The sequence below is a fragment of the Phascolarctos cinereus genome, unplaced genomic scaffold, assembly GCF_003287225.1.
Source record: "Phascolarctos cinereus isolate Bilbo 61053 unplaced genomic scaffold, phaCin_HiC Scaffold_5;HRSCAF=322, whole genome shotgun sequence".
In the NCBI taxonomy this organism is placed as follows: Eukaryota; Metazoa; Chordata; class Mammalia; order Diprotodontia; family Phascolarctidae; genus Phascolarctos; species Phascolarctos cinereus.
In genome coordinates, this window is record NW_027555958.1 from 448612899 (window position 1) to 448625833 (window position 12935).

At 42.0% G+C, this 12935-nt stretch overlaps 1 long non-coding RNA gene across 4 annotated transcripts in view; it reads left to right on the plus strand.

Moving 5' to 3' along the window:
- Nucleotides 1-12935, plus strand: part of LOC144454147 (uncharacterized) — a 71704-nt gene that overhangs the window by 30263 nt on the left and 28506 nt on the right. The window lies entirely within an intron of this gene.

The following is a 12935-nucleotide window of genomic DNA, read 5'->3' on the forward strand; positions in this document are numbered from 1 at the left end:
TCTCCCAAGGCATACTCCACGCAGCTGCCAAAGAGATGTTCCTAAGGTACAGGGCTGTTCAAGAAGCTTTCTACGCTAAAAAAAATACCAAATCGGCAGACTGGCATTAAGGTCCTACCAAGGCTGGATCCTACCTACCACTTCTTTTGGATTAGTGCGGGCAAGCAGCTTTCATAGCTTTTCCCCAAATTTGTCCCACTACCTCTCTTGTAGAGGCTGGTTCCCGCGCCCAGAATTTGATGTCCCTTTATCTGTATTTTTTATTGTCCATAGATTCCTTGAAGGTTCACCTCAGGGGCCACCTCTACTTCCATGGGGCCTGGTTCTGAGCGATAACTTCCTTAACCTATTCTGTTTGTCTGCTAGGACCCAGATCCATTTAAGACTCTGACTCCTGATTCTCTCCTGACTAGTGTATTATATACGGGGTGAGGAGCGAGGGGAGAGCCAAATAGCTGTAAGGGAACTCAGAAGTGTGTAATCTGGCCAGTATCTGGCCAATTGCTGCCCACAACACTAGGCCGAGCTTGTATTTGATTCCAAAAGTGGTAGGAAAATGCAGACGGCCCAGCCGTCGACGAGCTTTTAAACAGGAGTGGATAATGCTCTCTCAGAGGCATAGAGCAGCACCAGAAGGATTTGAAGCCTCTGTGTTAACTGAAATAAAGGCAACACTGAGTGTTGGAAGAAGATCAGAGATCTCCTTCTAGACTTAGAGGTCAGAACACTCACATCCAGACCTGGCTCTGCCCCCACCTATCCATGTGACTCTGAGCAAGTCTCTTAAGGTCTCTAAGTAGCAGTTTGCTAATACATAAAATAGATACATTCATATTAGTGCTATCTACCCCAAGAGGGGAGTAAACCAGAGGGAGAAGACATGATTCCAATCCTAAAAACCCCACAGTTTGGGAGGTTGGCAACAGCATCACCCTCATCCGAACTCTGCTGATCACTAGCTAGCTATATGGCCTGAGGAAATTCACTTTCTTTGTCTGGGTTTCAGTTTCCCTGTTTGTAAAATTAAGGGCTGGACCAGATAGCCACTGTATCTCAGAGCACTGACATTCTCTTCTCTGAATCCTAAAGGTGCTCCTAGATATAGTCTATTGTATAGTGATTGTAACCAGTCTTCTGGGCAGCTAGGTGAGTGCTAGGTCTGGAGTCTGGAAGACTCACCTCCCAGAGTTCAAATCTGGCCTCAGACACTTACTAGCTGTGTGACCTTGGGCAAATCACTTAACCCTGTTTGCCTCAATTTCCTCATCTGTAAAATGAGCTAGAGAAGGAAATGGCAAACCAATGTCTTTCCAGTATCTTTGCCAAGAAAACCCCAAATGGGGTCACAAAGAGTCAGGCACAACTGAAATGACTGAACAACAACAACATCTATGTCTTCCATTGACATCTTCCCCTAATGCCTAGCAGCATCATACAGGTGACTGTGGGCTCCCAAAGGTAGAGCTAGAACAACTGAGGCTTCATGAGGCCTTACCAAGCTGGAATGCCTTCAGTGATGGGTTGTAAACTGTCATCTAGTCACCAACCTGGTTACATTTGGAGAAATGCATCTTTGAGTTGGCAAGCGTCACAGACCATTGGCTTTGCCAAGATCTGCTGGATCTGGTGGAGAGGCCAAGATGTGCTCTTGTGAAAGAAAGGTGCTGTTGATGATAATTGTAATGGGGAGAATCTATTCAACCAATTCTCCTATTCCATCCCACCTAAAGTAAACAACAAAATATTGCACCTACGGACATTTTTATCAAGTGGGAACATCTCTACTAACTCAGTCAATAAACCAGAGGCATCAAACTACAGTACAGCCTAGCTTGTCTTGTGAATTATCTACAAAATAGTATATTTCTACATGGGCCTTCCAGTATTTGGCAGCTTAGAGGAAAGAGTAGCTGCAGCCAAGTCTCTGAGATTAAATAGCTGAGGGAGAGGGTAAGAAGAGCTTCCGTCTCTCTCCTTCCCAAACTCGTGAACTTCAGACGGTCAGAGCATTTGGGTTTCTCTTTGGAGTCCTAGCAATATCTCTGAAATGGCAGCAATGTCTTTTTTTGTGAGTAAGGACAAGCTGGAGACCCTAAGAAAGAGCTGCTTCCAGGTTTTAGAAGGAGCCCACAGGAGAGGAGAAAAGAATTAGCTGTTAAGTTACTCCCTTTGCCAAATGTTCTAAGCCTTGCTTGGATTCTGTAAGTGCTTATGGGAGAGCATGCTCTGTTTGGGGAGACGTTTTGTACCAACTCTCCTTACTACACGACCTTAGTAAATGCCAGTTTCTTAAAGTTCATTGAGTCTTGCTGGTTAATTGACATAAATTGATAGTCATAGGGAGAAATGGCCACTGTTGAGAACTCATGAGTTGTAGTACCAGAATCTTCTCCCCAGGGTCTTCAGGCACCCCAAAGCCTGAGAAGAAATTTAGTAATTCCCACCTGGGAACACAAGCTGCCAGGGGGAGAAGGAGGAGAGCGGGAGAATGGCTCTAGAGCTCCTCTTACATAGAGAATTTGCACCAAAGAAGGATAAAGTGAACAAAAGAATTTCTTTCCCAATTTTCAGCCATAATCCTCATTGATACCTGATACCAGGCAGTGGAACATGGAACCCTGGTGTCAAGTCCTTGACTGGCATCAGCCGTTCCATTCCCAGATCAGCTCCCCCTCTTCACCAGCAGTCCAGCGCCGTACTGTGACCTTCTCCCACACTACCATCCCACTTGCACTCCCCTTTTGTTTACAGTTGTTTGATGTCTTTAATTCATTGACTGAACCGATAGAGTTGTTCCCACTTGATAAAAGTGTATGCAGTCACAACATTTTTTTCAAATTTACTTTAGCTGGGGCGAGGGGATTGGATTACGCTTAGCACCTACATGTTTCACTGCCTGGTGTCAGATGTCAGGGTTGATTTTTTCTCCAATATTTTCATTTCTGTCTTGGTGTTCCCACAACTCGAACCCTATTTGCTGCTTCTGCAAATCCTTGAGGTTTTAAAGTGAGACGTGTCTTGTGTATCAGGAGACCCATAAGGGGCTGTGGGCAAGTACTTTTCGTAGGGATTGTGGAAGAGTGGAGATGAGCCATAACTGTCACTGAGCCAGAGGAAGTAGGAGGTGAAGATACGAGGGCTAAGGCAAGGCTGACATGGTTAAGGGAACTACTTGGATCAGACACAGTGGGGAGAATCACATAAAGCATGGGTCTTTTGGGTCAGTAGGCACCAAGTTGAGAGGCATGTTAAATGGAAATAAGTTCATTAACCCAGGTATGGAGTCAGTCGGGCATGACTAGATAAGGGGAATTTTTACCCAAAGTCCTTAACCTCTGAAACACCTTAGGTTTTTTCTTTTTTGCTTGGTAACTTACTATACTTCATTTTCACGTATAGAACGTAAGCTCAAGTGAATAGCATAAGCTCTTCAATGTGACAGATGGGAGCCCCTACCACCACATCTTAGCAGGCTCTTGACACATTGGTGCCATCTCATGTTCATCACTTTCTTTGACATCATCATCTTTATCCTCAAACTCTTTCTGCTCAGTGATTTTGTTGGTGACGTTACCTTCTCTACCAATGAAGAACACAACTCACCTATAATTAATTAGTCAGTAATGGAGAGTGGCTGTGATTTTAAAAGTCTACTAAAATCACCCCCTTAACATTTAGGTAAAAAAAACCAAGCTGTCTTAAGTGAAAACTGTTTCATATTTTTTTATGGTGCAAGAGCCCATGCTAATTGCAGCTTGGACAAAAGTCCTAGGTGAACATTTCCACAGATTTTCTCCATGGGTCCCTGTACCAAAGGTAATCCCTTTGAAGATCAAGGCACATTTCTTCTGGATCTGTTTATCAAAGAGCACCCAAAATTTCCCCTAACAAATCCTGGCCCCTGAAGGGACAATCTAAATGGAATTCCAAACTCCAATGGTAGGACAAATAGCCTCAACTGAGATGAAAGAAAACAGGATCAGGTATTCCAAGAAAGTTTGAGGTTCCCAAGAAAAGGGATTATATAATTGGGATTGTATAACTGGGCATCCTAGGCTGATAGGCAAGTCTTGTCCTATGGACCTGAAATCCTTAAGGACTCAGACAAGCTCTCTGGTATCATGTCAAAAATAAAGCAAGCAGGGGGCTGCTAGGTGGCATAGTGAATAGAACACCAGCCCTGGAGTCAGGAGGATTTGAGTTCAAATCTGACCTCAAGACAGTTACTAGCTAGTTGTGTGACCCTGGGCACTTAACCCCCATTGCCTCCAAAATAAAAAAAAAGAAATAAAGCAAGCAGCTATGAGGAGAAAATAGGAACCACAATTATTTTGCAACCTCTTGATGGACTAATTTCCCAATCACTCGGGGGCCTCAACCTTTATTGAAGCAGTGAGAAAACATAACAAAATATGTAAGGAGAGAGTAGAGTGGATGGTATCATTTACTTTTGTAGGCTTTCTAATTTTTATAGATACACTTAATTCATTAATCTTCTCTTTTCCTATTATGTTGATGTATGTTTGTAAGAAAGTGATTTTCTGCCTGAGGACTGCTTTAGCTGCATCCCAGAAATATTGGGATGTTGTTTTATCACTATAATTTTCTTTTATATGGTTGTTATTTGTTTCTATGATTTGTTCTTTTATCCACTCATTATTTAAAATTGCATTGTTAAGCCTTCATCTAGGTGTGTATCTTTTATTTGTGGCCCCCAGACTAATTCATATTGTTATTGCATCATAATCCATAAAAGATGCATTGACTATTTCTGACTTTTTACATTTGTTTCCAATATTTTACAATATTTCTGCACCCTAGGAGATGGTTAGTTTTTGTAAAAGTTCCATGTGATGTAGAGAAATATACGTATTCTTTTTCTTCATCATTTAAAAGATGCCGTAAGTCTTTTAACTCTAGTTTCTTTAGAAAATTGCTTGGCTTCTTATTTTCCCCTTTGTTTATCTTTCTGTTAGACTTATACAAAACAGAGAGGAGTTATTGTGTTACTGTCTGTCTTCTTACAGCTGAAATAACATTTCCTTTATAAAATTGGATGCTAAGGCATTTGGATTGTATAAGTTGGTTGTTGTCTATGTCTCCTTTCAGAATAACGTTGTTTCCTTGTTTATCCCTTTTTATTTTTTGAATGTTTGTGTTTGATTTGTCAGATAGCATGTTTGCAACTCCTGCTTTTCTGGATTCACTTGAAGCATAGTGTATATGTTTTTAAAATGTGGTTCTTGTAAGCAGCAGATTGTAGAGTTTTGTTTTGTTACCCATTCTGTCACCCTTTTTCATTTTATTGTATTGTTTATTCCATTCACATTTAAAGTTACAAGATTTAGGCAGATATTTTCCTCTATCACTAATATTAGTTTTTTTAGTTATGATTTTTTCCTCTTCTTCTGTAAACACTGCTATAAAAATATATTCCTATGGTTACTTTACCTTCATCTTTTTTTAAGGTGACCCTGTTCCCACTGGCACTCTTCTCCTCACTCCTGATCTCCTCCTCTCATTTGTTATCCCTTTCCCTTTGGGGTTTTGCTTAATCGTTCCCTTTCATCTCCTGATTTTATCTAGTTATAATTCTTCCCACCTTTATATTCTCTCAGTTAGTCAAGTGGATTCCCCTTTTCTTTTCTCCTCTTCAATTAATTCCGTTTTTTCTTTAAGATTTCATTTTTGCACCCCTTTCCAAAAAAGGATTTCTCTGACTCTATTCATTATCCATTTTCTATTTCTGTCTATTCTAGCCCCTCAGTCTGATTCATGACTGCTGGAATTATCTAGTCTCTCTCTTTTCTCTGCATTTCTCGTGTAATCAAGGCTTCCAAGGTGTCCATTAGAGGATGTCTCCTCTAAGTGATTTCTGCCACTGCCTTGTAGAACTTGATCTCCTTGTAGGCAGGGTGTTACCAATTTTGGTTCATAATGTCTCAGGCCTACTTCTTCACTGTTACCTCCACCAAACTTCCACCTTCACCTCTGTCTACTTGTGTATATTTAGAAAGAACTTTCTTAACTGGTCTCTCTGATGTTACTCTGTCGTTGTTGCTGACCTTGGCTGCTTCATTTGATCACTCCAAAGAGCAAGGGACAATCCGGGAGAAAATTACATGTTCCATGTTATCAGAGAGAAAGATTCCTAGGTAGCATGAAGGAAATCATTAGTAAAAAAATGCAGGAAGGAAATTTGCTAAGTGGGGGAAGTAAATCAGTGACAAGGGGCAATAATGGGGCAGAGCATGAAGAGAAGAGAAAATGGGGTGTGGCAATTGAACCATTGGAATCAAAGAATCGCAGACTATGAAATTTGTAAGGGGGGCATGTAATCTAACTCATACCTGAACAAATATGCAATATATGGAGTGTTCAAGGAGGATTAGCACCTTTGGTATGAGGACTTGTTGAGCCTTTCCAGGGCTGCTCATCCACCTTTGGTGTCTTCTTGGCACTCAGTTCTCACCTATGGCTCCAAGAAACTGTAGCATGTTCAGTTGCCACACCTCAATAAAACCATCTTGATGGACAGGCTAACCCAGGTTAGCTATTTGTTCAGCTATTTGTAAAGCCTTATCAAACAACTATTTTGCTTTCTTGTTCTTCTTTTTCTTTGCTGCTCTTTTTCTTCGTTGCTGCCTCCCGTAAAATATTGCAAACCTGTATTCATAGTTCTTTAGGCACTTTACCTACCAGATCTAATCTCTCAAATCTATTTCTCACTTTCACTTCATATTCATAAGGGATCTTACTTAGGTCATACCTACATAGTCTGATGGTTTTCCCTACTTCCTTCAATGCTAGTTTGAATTTTGCAGTAAGAAACTCATGATCTGAGCCACAGTCAGCTCCAGGTCTTATTTTAACTGACTCTGTAGAGCTTTTCTACCTTTGGCTGCAAAGTATATAATCAATGTGATTTCTATATTGGCCATCTGGTGATGTCCATACATAAAGTCACCTTTTTGGTTGTTGAAAAACAGTGTTTGGGGGGGCGGAGCCAAGATGGCAGAGTAAAAGCAGTGACTTGCTTGAGCTCTCCCCCAAACCCCTCCAAATACTCATAAAAAATGGCTCTAAACAAATTCTGAAGCAGCAGAACCCACAAAAAGACAGAGTGAAACAAATTTCCAGCCCAAGACAACCTGGATGATTGATCAGAAAGGTGTATCGCGCGCGGTTGGGAGCGCACCGTGAGCGCGCAGGCTGCAGCAAACCTGGAGCTAGCCTCTCAGGACTGAATCACGGTCAGCTGTGGAGGTTTCCAGACTCCTCAATCCACGAATGCCAAAGACAACTTAGAAGATCAGTGGGAAAAGTCTGTTTCTGTCGGTGGTCAGAGAGGAAGGCGGGGTCTCAGCTCCATTCCCCAAGAGCGTGGCCCTGGGGGGGGGGGTGCAGCTGCTTCCTGAGCTTCCTGCCCACAGACTGAGGGGGAATCCAGTGGCTGATCAGAGAGGGACTGCAGGGTTCTTTTTGCCAGTGCTGAGGCAGAAATCTCTTGCTTTGCCCATGTGTAGATCTGGGTCACAGTTCTGGGTGGCAGTGCTGGGGTGAGGAGGAGTGCTGGCGTGGTGGAGCTTGGAGTGGCTGTGGAGAGAAACCCCTCCTCACAGTTACGGGACAGAAAGGAATACTTATGGTCACAGGCCAGGAAAGGAGTAAACACCTCGCCCCTTATCATACCACCTTGGAAGAACTGAAAATTTACAGGTCCCTACAAGTATCTCTGAAAACAGCTACACAAACCCCTGAAGCTTGGGACAGTACACTCTCCACATTGGAAGCAGACTCTTACCTTAACAAAGAGTTTAAAACTCAAGTAATTGGCTGGGGTCATGAGCAAGCAGCGCAAAAAGGGTCAGACTATATTATCTTACTTTGGTGAAAAAGAAGATCAGAATATACAACCAGAAGAAGACAACAAAATCAAAGCTCCTACATCCAAAGCCTCCAAGAAAAATATGAATCAGTCCCAGGCCTTGGCCTTTTCAATGAGTGTGGGTGGGGAGGGAGGAATGGAGAAAATTTAGAACTCAAAGTTTTAAAAACACATGTTTTAAAAAAAATGTTTTCACGTGCAACTGGGAAATAAGAAATACAGGAAATGGGGTACAGAAGTCTATCCTGCGCTACAGGAAAATAGAAGGGGAAGGGGATAAGAGAAGGGAGGGGGGAAAGATAGAAGAGAAGGCAGACCAGGGGAAGGGGTATTCAGAATGCATGCCATCTTGGGGTTGGGGGGAGGGGTGAGAAATTTGGAACTCAAAAACTTGTGGAAGTGAATATTGAAAACTAAAAATAAATAAATTTATATTAAAAAAATAATTAAGCCAAAAATAAAAAAAAAAGAAAACCAGTGTTTGCTATGACCAGTGAATTATCTTGACAAAACTCTATTAGTTTCTGCCTTGCTTCATTTTGTACACCAAGGCTACACTTGCCTGTCATTCTAATCATCTTTTGATTTCCTACATAAGCACTCTAATCCCCTGTGATGAATGCAACATCTTTTTTTTTTTGGTTTTATTTCTAGAAGATGTTGTAGGTCTTCATAGAACTGATCAACTTCGGCTTCTTCAGCGTCAGTGGTTGGAGCACAGACTTGTATTACTGTAATGTTGAACAGTTTGCCTTGGATTTGAACAGATATCATTCTGTCATTTTTTTATATTATGCCCCCAGTATTGATTTTCTCACCCTTTTATTGACAATAAGGGCTACTCCATTTCTTCAAAGGGATTTTTGCTCACAGTTAGTATATGTGGTGATCACCTGAATTATCCATTTAAGTTCACTGACACCTAAGATATCAATGTTTAACCTTTCCATCTCCTGTTTGACCACATCTAGCTTATCTTGGTTCATAGATCTTACATTCTAGGTTCCTATGCCATATCGATCTTTACAGCATCAGACTTTCCTTTCCATCAGCAGACACATCCACAGCTGAGCTTCCTTTCAGCTTTGGCCCAGCCACTTCGTTCTTCGGAACTACTTGTAGTTGTCCTCTGCTCTCCCACATCACTGTGTTGCACGCCTTCGTACCTGAGGGGCTCATCTTCCAATGTCACCTCTTTTATCATTTTAATACTGTCCATATGGTTTTCTTGGCAAAGACATTGGAGTGGTTTGTCATTTCCTTCTATAATGTTAGGAAAGATTGAAGGCAAAAGGAGAAGGGGACAGAAAGAGAATAAGATGGATAATGTCATGGAAACAAGGAACAAGAACTTGAGAGGTAATGGATGATAGAAGAGCCTGAGGTGCTATGTTCCATAGGGTCTTGAAGAGTCAGACATGACTAAACGATTGAAAAACAGCTATAGTAACTGCATCTTTTGATGCAGCTCAAGTTTGCATTACAATTCCTGGTTGACTTGTCACATTGTTTAGTAATAATGAATTTACAGTCCATTAAAATCCCCAGATAGTTTTCTTTTATATAAAAAACTGTGGCCCAAGGATGCCTCCTCCATCTTGCACTTGTTGAAACTGACTTTTTGAACCCAGTATAAGACTGTCCATTTATCCTAATGATATTTCACTTTGGTTAATTGGGCCAAATGCTTTAGCCTGTCTAGATCTTTTTGAATACTGATTCTATTGTCCAGGGCATCATCAATCCCTCTGAACTTTGTGTCATCTACAAATCTGAGAAGCATGCTATCTATACCCTTACTGTAGTCACTGATTAAGTACAAATCCCTGGGGCACTATGCTGGCATCCTCTTTCTAAGCATGTCAGGGAAACATCTCTTCCCCAATTGGTCCTTTTAGAATCAGACCCAGGTTGTACCTCAGAAACACACTCTAATTCTGTGAACTACCCTAAAACCAATTCACATTGGGTCCCCTGGCCTCTTAGCTCAACATCTCCAGGCTTATCTCTGGCTTGCTCTTACTTTACATAAGGACACACCAGCATGCAGAGACTTACAAAGGAACTCTGTTGTCCCAAGGACATGAAAGACCAGATTATCCTCTTCTGCATCAATGATCCTGGACATTGGTGCAGAAGGAAGCATAAAGATTCCCAATACAGGGGGAAGAGAACTTATCTGTTGGGTGGTGTAGGTCCTTTCCAGGTAAATCAGATCACTTCAATCCAATCCCAACCAGCCAACCTTTACTAAGCATCAACTATGAATGCAGCACTGGGCTGATCACGGGGGGCAGGAAGCCAAAAGAGACCCCACGTCCATAGGAAACCAATACTGTATTAGAGGGCTACAACTTGATGTGCATCTACAAATAAATACAATGTAGTTTGAGAAGGAAGAGGGCATTGACAACTTCGGGTAAGATAGGAGACTTCATCTAAGAGGTGATCCCTGCACTGAACCCTGAGGGAAGATAAAGGTTCTGGGAAAAGGAGACAAGAAAGGAGTGCAAAAGGAAGGAAGGAAAAAAAATATGAATGATTAAAAAAAATTATTGAGTGACAAGCACTGTGCAACATGCTGAGGGTAGAAAAAGTAAAAGCAAAGACAATCCCTACCTTCAAGGAACTTATATTGTGTTGGTAAAGTCAACATACCTAAGGGAGTGGAGGAGAGGAGAGGAGAGGAGAGGAGAGGAGAGGAGAGGACATAGGATGGTCAGTGTGGCTGTAGAGGATTAGCTTGACAGCCCTTCCTCATCCTCCACCCCCATCCAAAAATAGCAGAGTTGATTTGCTAACTGATCTCTGGTTCTAGAATTGGAATGCAATGGTACAATTAGGACACCAAGGTGATTGTGGGGCCTGGGGGAGGTGGCCAAAGAGGAGGAAGTAAAGGAAAACACGATGGCTTGGGCTGTCTTTTAAAAAGTGGTCCTGGGGGCAGCTAGGTGGTGCAGTGGATAGAGCACTGGCCCTGAAGTCAGGAGGACCTGAGTTCAAATCCAGCCTCAGACCAAACACTTGACACTTACTAGCTGTGTGACCCTGGGCAAGTCACTTAATCCCAATTGCCTAAAAACAAACAAACAAAAAGTGGTCCCGTAAAGGTATTTACTTATTTTCAGAATGGAAATTTTCAGAATGGACCAAAATTCCTCTATGGCAAAGGTTCTTAACCTAAGGCCTTGGGAACTTGGGGGGTTTTTTTTGTTGTTTTTGTTGCTTTTTAGAAGCAATTGGGATTAAGTGACTTGCCCAGGGCCACATAGCTAGTAAGTGTCAGAAGCTGGATTTGAACTCAGGCTCTCCTGACTTCAGAGCTGGTGCTCTATTCACTGTGTCATGTAGCTGCCCCATTTAAAAAATATATTTTAGTAATTGTGTTTCAGTATAATTGGCTTGCTTAGTAATCCTTTATATTTTATGCTTTCATTTAAAAAATAATTCTGTGAAGAAGTCTACAGGCTTCACTGAACTTCCCAATAATAGGAGAGGAGGGAGCTCATAAACTATATTAGCCATGAGCTTGAAACTAATGTCCAGGTGAATAAACATTTGGCTTTTGATAGAATCTGAATGACTCCTTCAGTTGTGAGAATGTTTTTTTTTGTTTGTTTTTGTGCCAGGTTAAGAACAAAAGCTGGCAATAATGTGATACTTTAAATCCAAGGTCTCATTGGAGTCTCACCATAGCCCTGTCAGGCAGGTACTATGGGTATTATTATCTCCACCTTTCAGATAAGAAAACTGCAACTCTGAGATGTCCAGTAACTTGCCCAGGGTCACAAGGGTGCAGGTTCAGCTCTCTGTCCACTGCGCCCAAGGGAAAGATGAGCGTTGGGGCCTTTGCTTGGTGGAGGTCCTGAGTAGAAGAAGGTGAATGTGTTTTTCCCCTGGTGGCCTCTGGTATGAGGAAATGACAGTGGAGGGAGGGAGGGCAGAAGATAAGATTACTTTTTAATGAAGCCAGAAAGGCTGGGCAACTACAGCATTCAGTCAAAGGTAGCATTAGGGCCAAATAGGGAAGTGAGGAGAAGAGGAATGTAGAGGGTTTGGTTAAATGGCTGGGGCTGTTAATACGCATGGTACAACTGTGACATTTTCTATGTCCCTGTTGCAACTGGATTGTGCCAGGCTGCTGTGGATATCAGCTGAGTTAGATGTCTACTTGCCTAGTTGCCTATAACTGTCTCTAAAGTGGGGGCTATGACACAACTTCAAGGAGTGTTTTATTTTCCAATAAGAGGGCAGAAAGGCAGGTGTGCATCCACCTTCCCCAAGATAGTCAATCCAAGGCTTGTCTCCAACATAACTACAATGCCCTCCTTCTCCATTATCACAGACTTCCCTACTACACTACTTCCTACCTTTGGTCATCTGTGGCTACCCTGGACATCAGGCCCAAGGACAATTTGAATCTAAACTTGACCTAGACATCAGCAGGAGCTGCAGAGGCAAAATTCCAGCCTCTTCCTCAATATTCTCCTGTCCTGACCCCCAGGTCACTTCATGGTTGTGAAGGCTCTAGTCTGCCACCATGGTCAGTGGGGAAGAGCTGCCTCATGATAATAATCCTCTCCACCACCAACAATTTTTTTCCAGTGGGAAAGAGCTAAATGTAGAATTAGTAGAGGTAGATGAGCTCTAATATGAAACACAGATCTCATTACACTATCTTTCCCCTCAAACACTCCCTTCTTCCAAACTTCTCTACTTCTGTCCAGGGTGCCACCATTTTTCCCAATCACCCACATTCTCGACCTCTTCCTTACCCTTGACCCCACTGAAATGGCTCTCTTCAAGTTACTAATGATCACTTTAAAAATAAGGTTTTTTTAAATGAACAAAAATTTGCCTTGGGGCAATGTCTCACTTGGAGAAAGGACAGAAAGATCTGTAATATAAAGTTTCCCTGTCCCTTTAAAAAATAGAACACTTCTGCCTACCTGCAAATGTTTAAAGAGTTATTCCTCCCCTTACACATGTTATAAAAGCAAATTTCCTTGATAAGGGAATAAGTAAGGGAAAGAAAAGGCAATACACA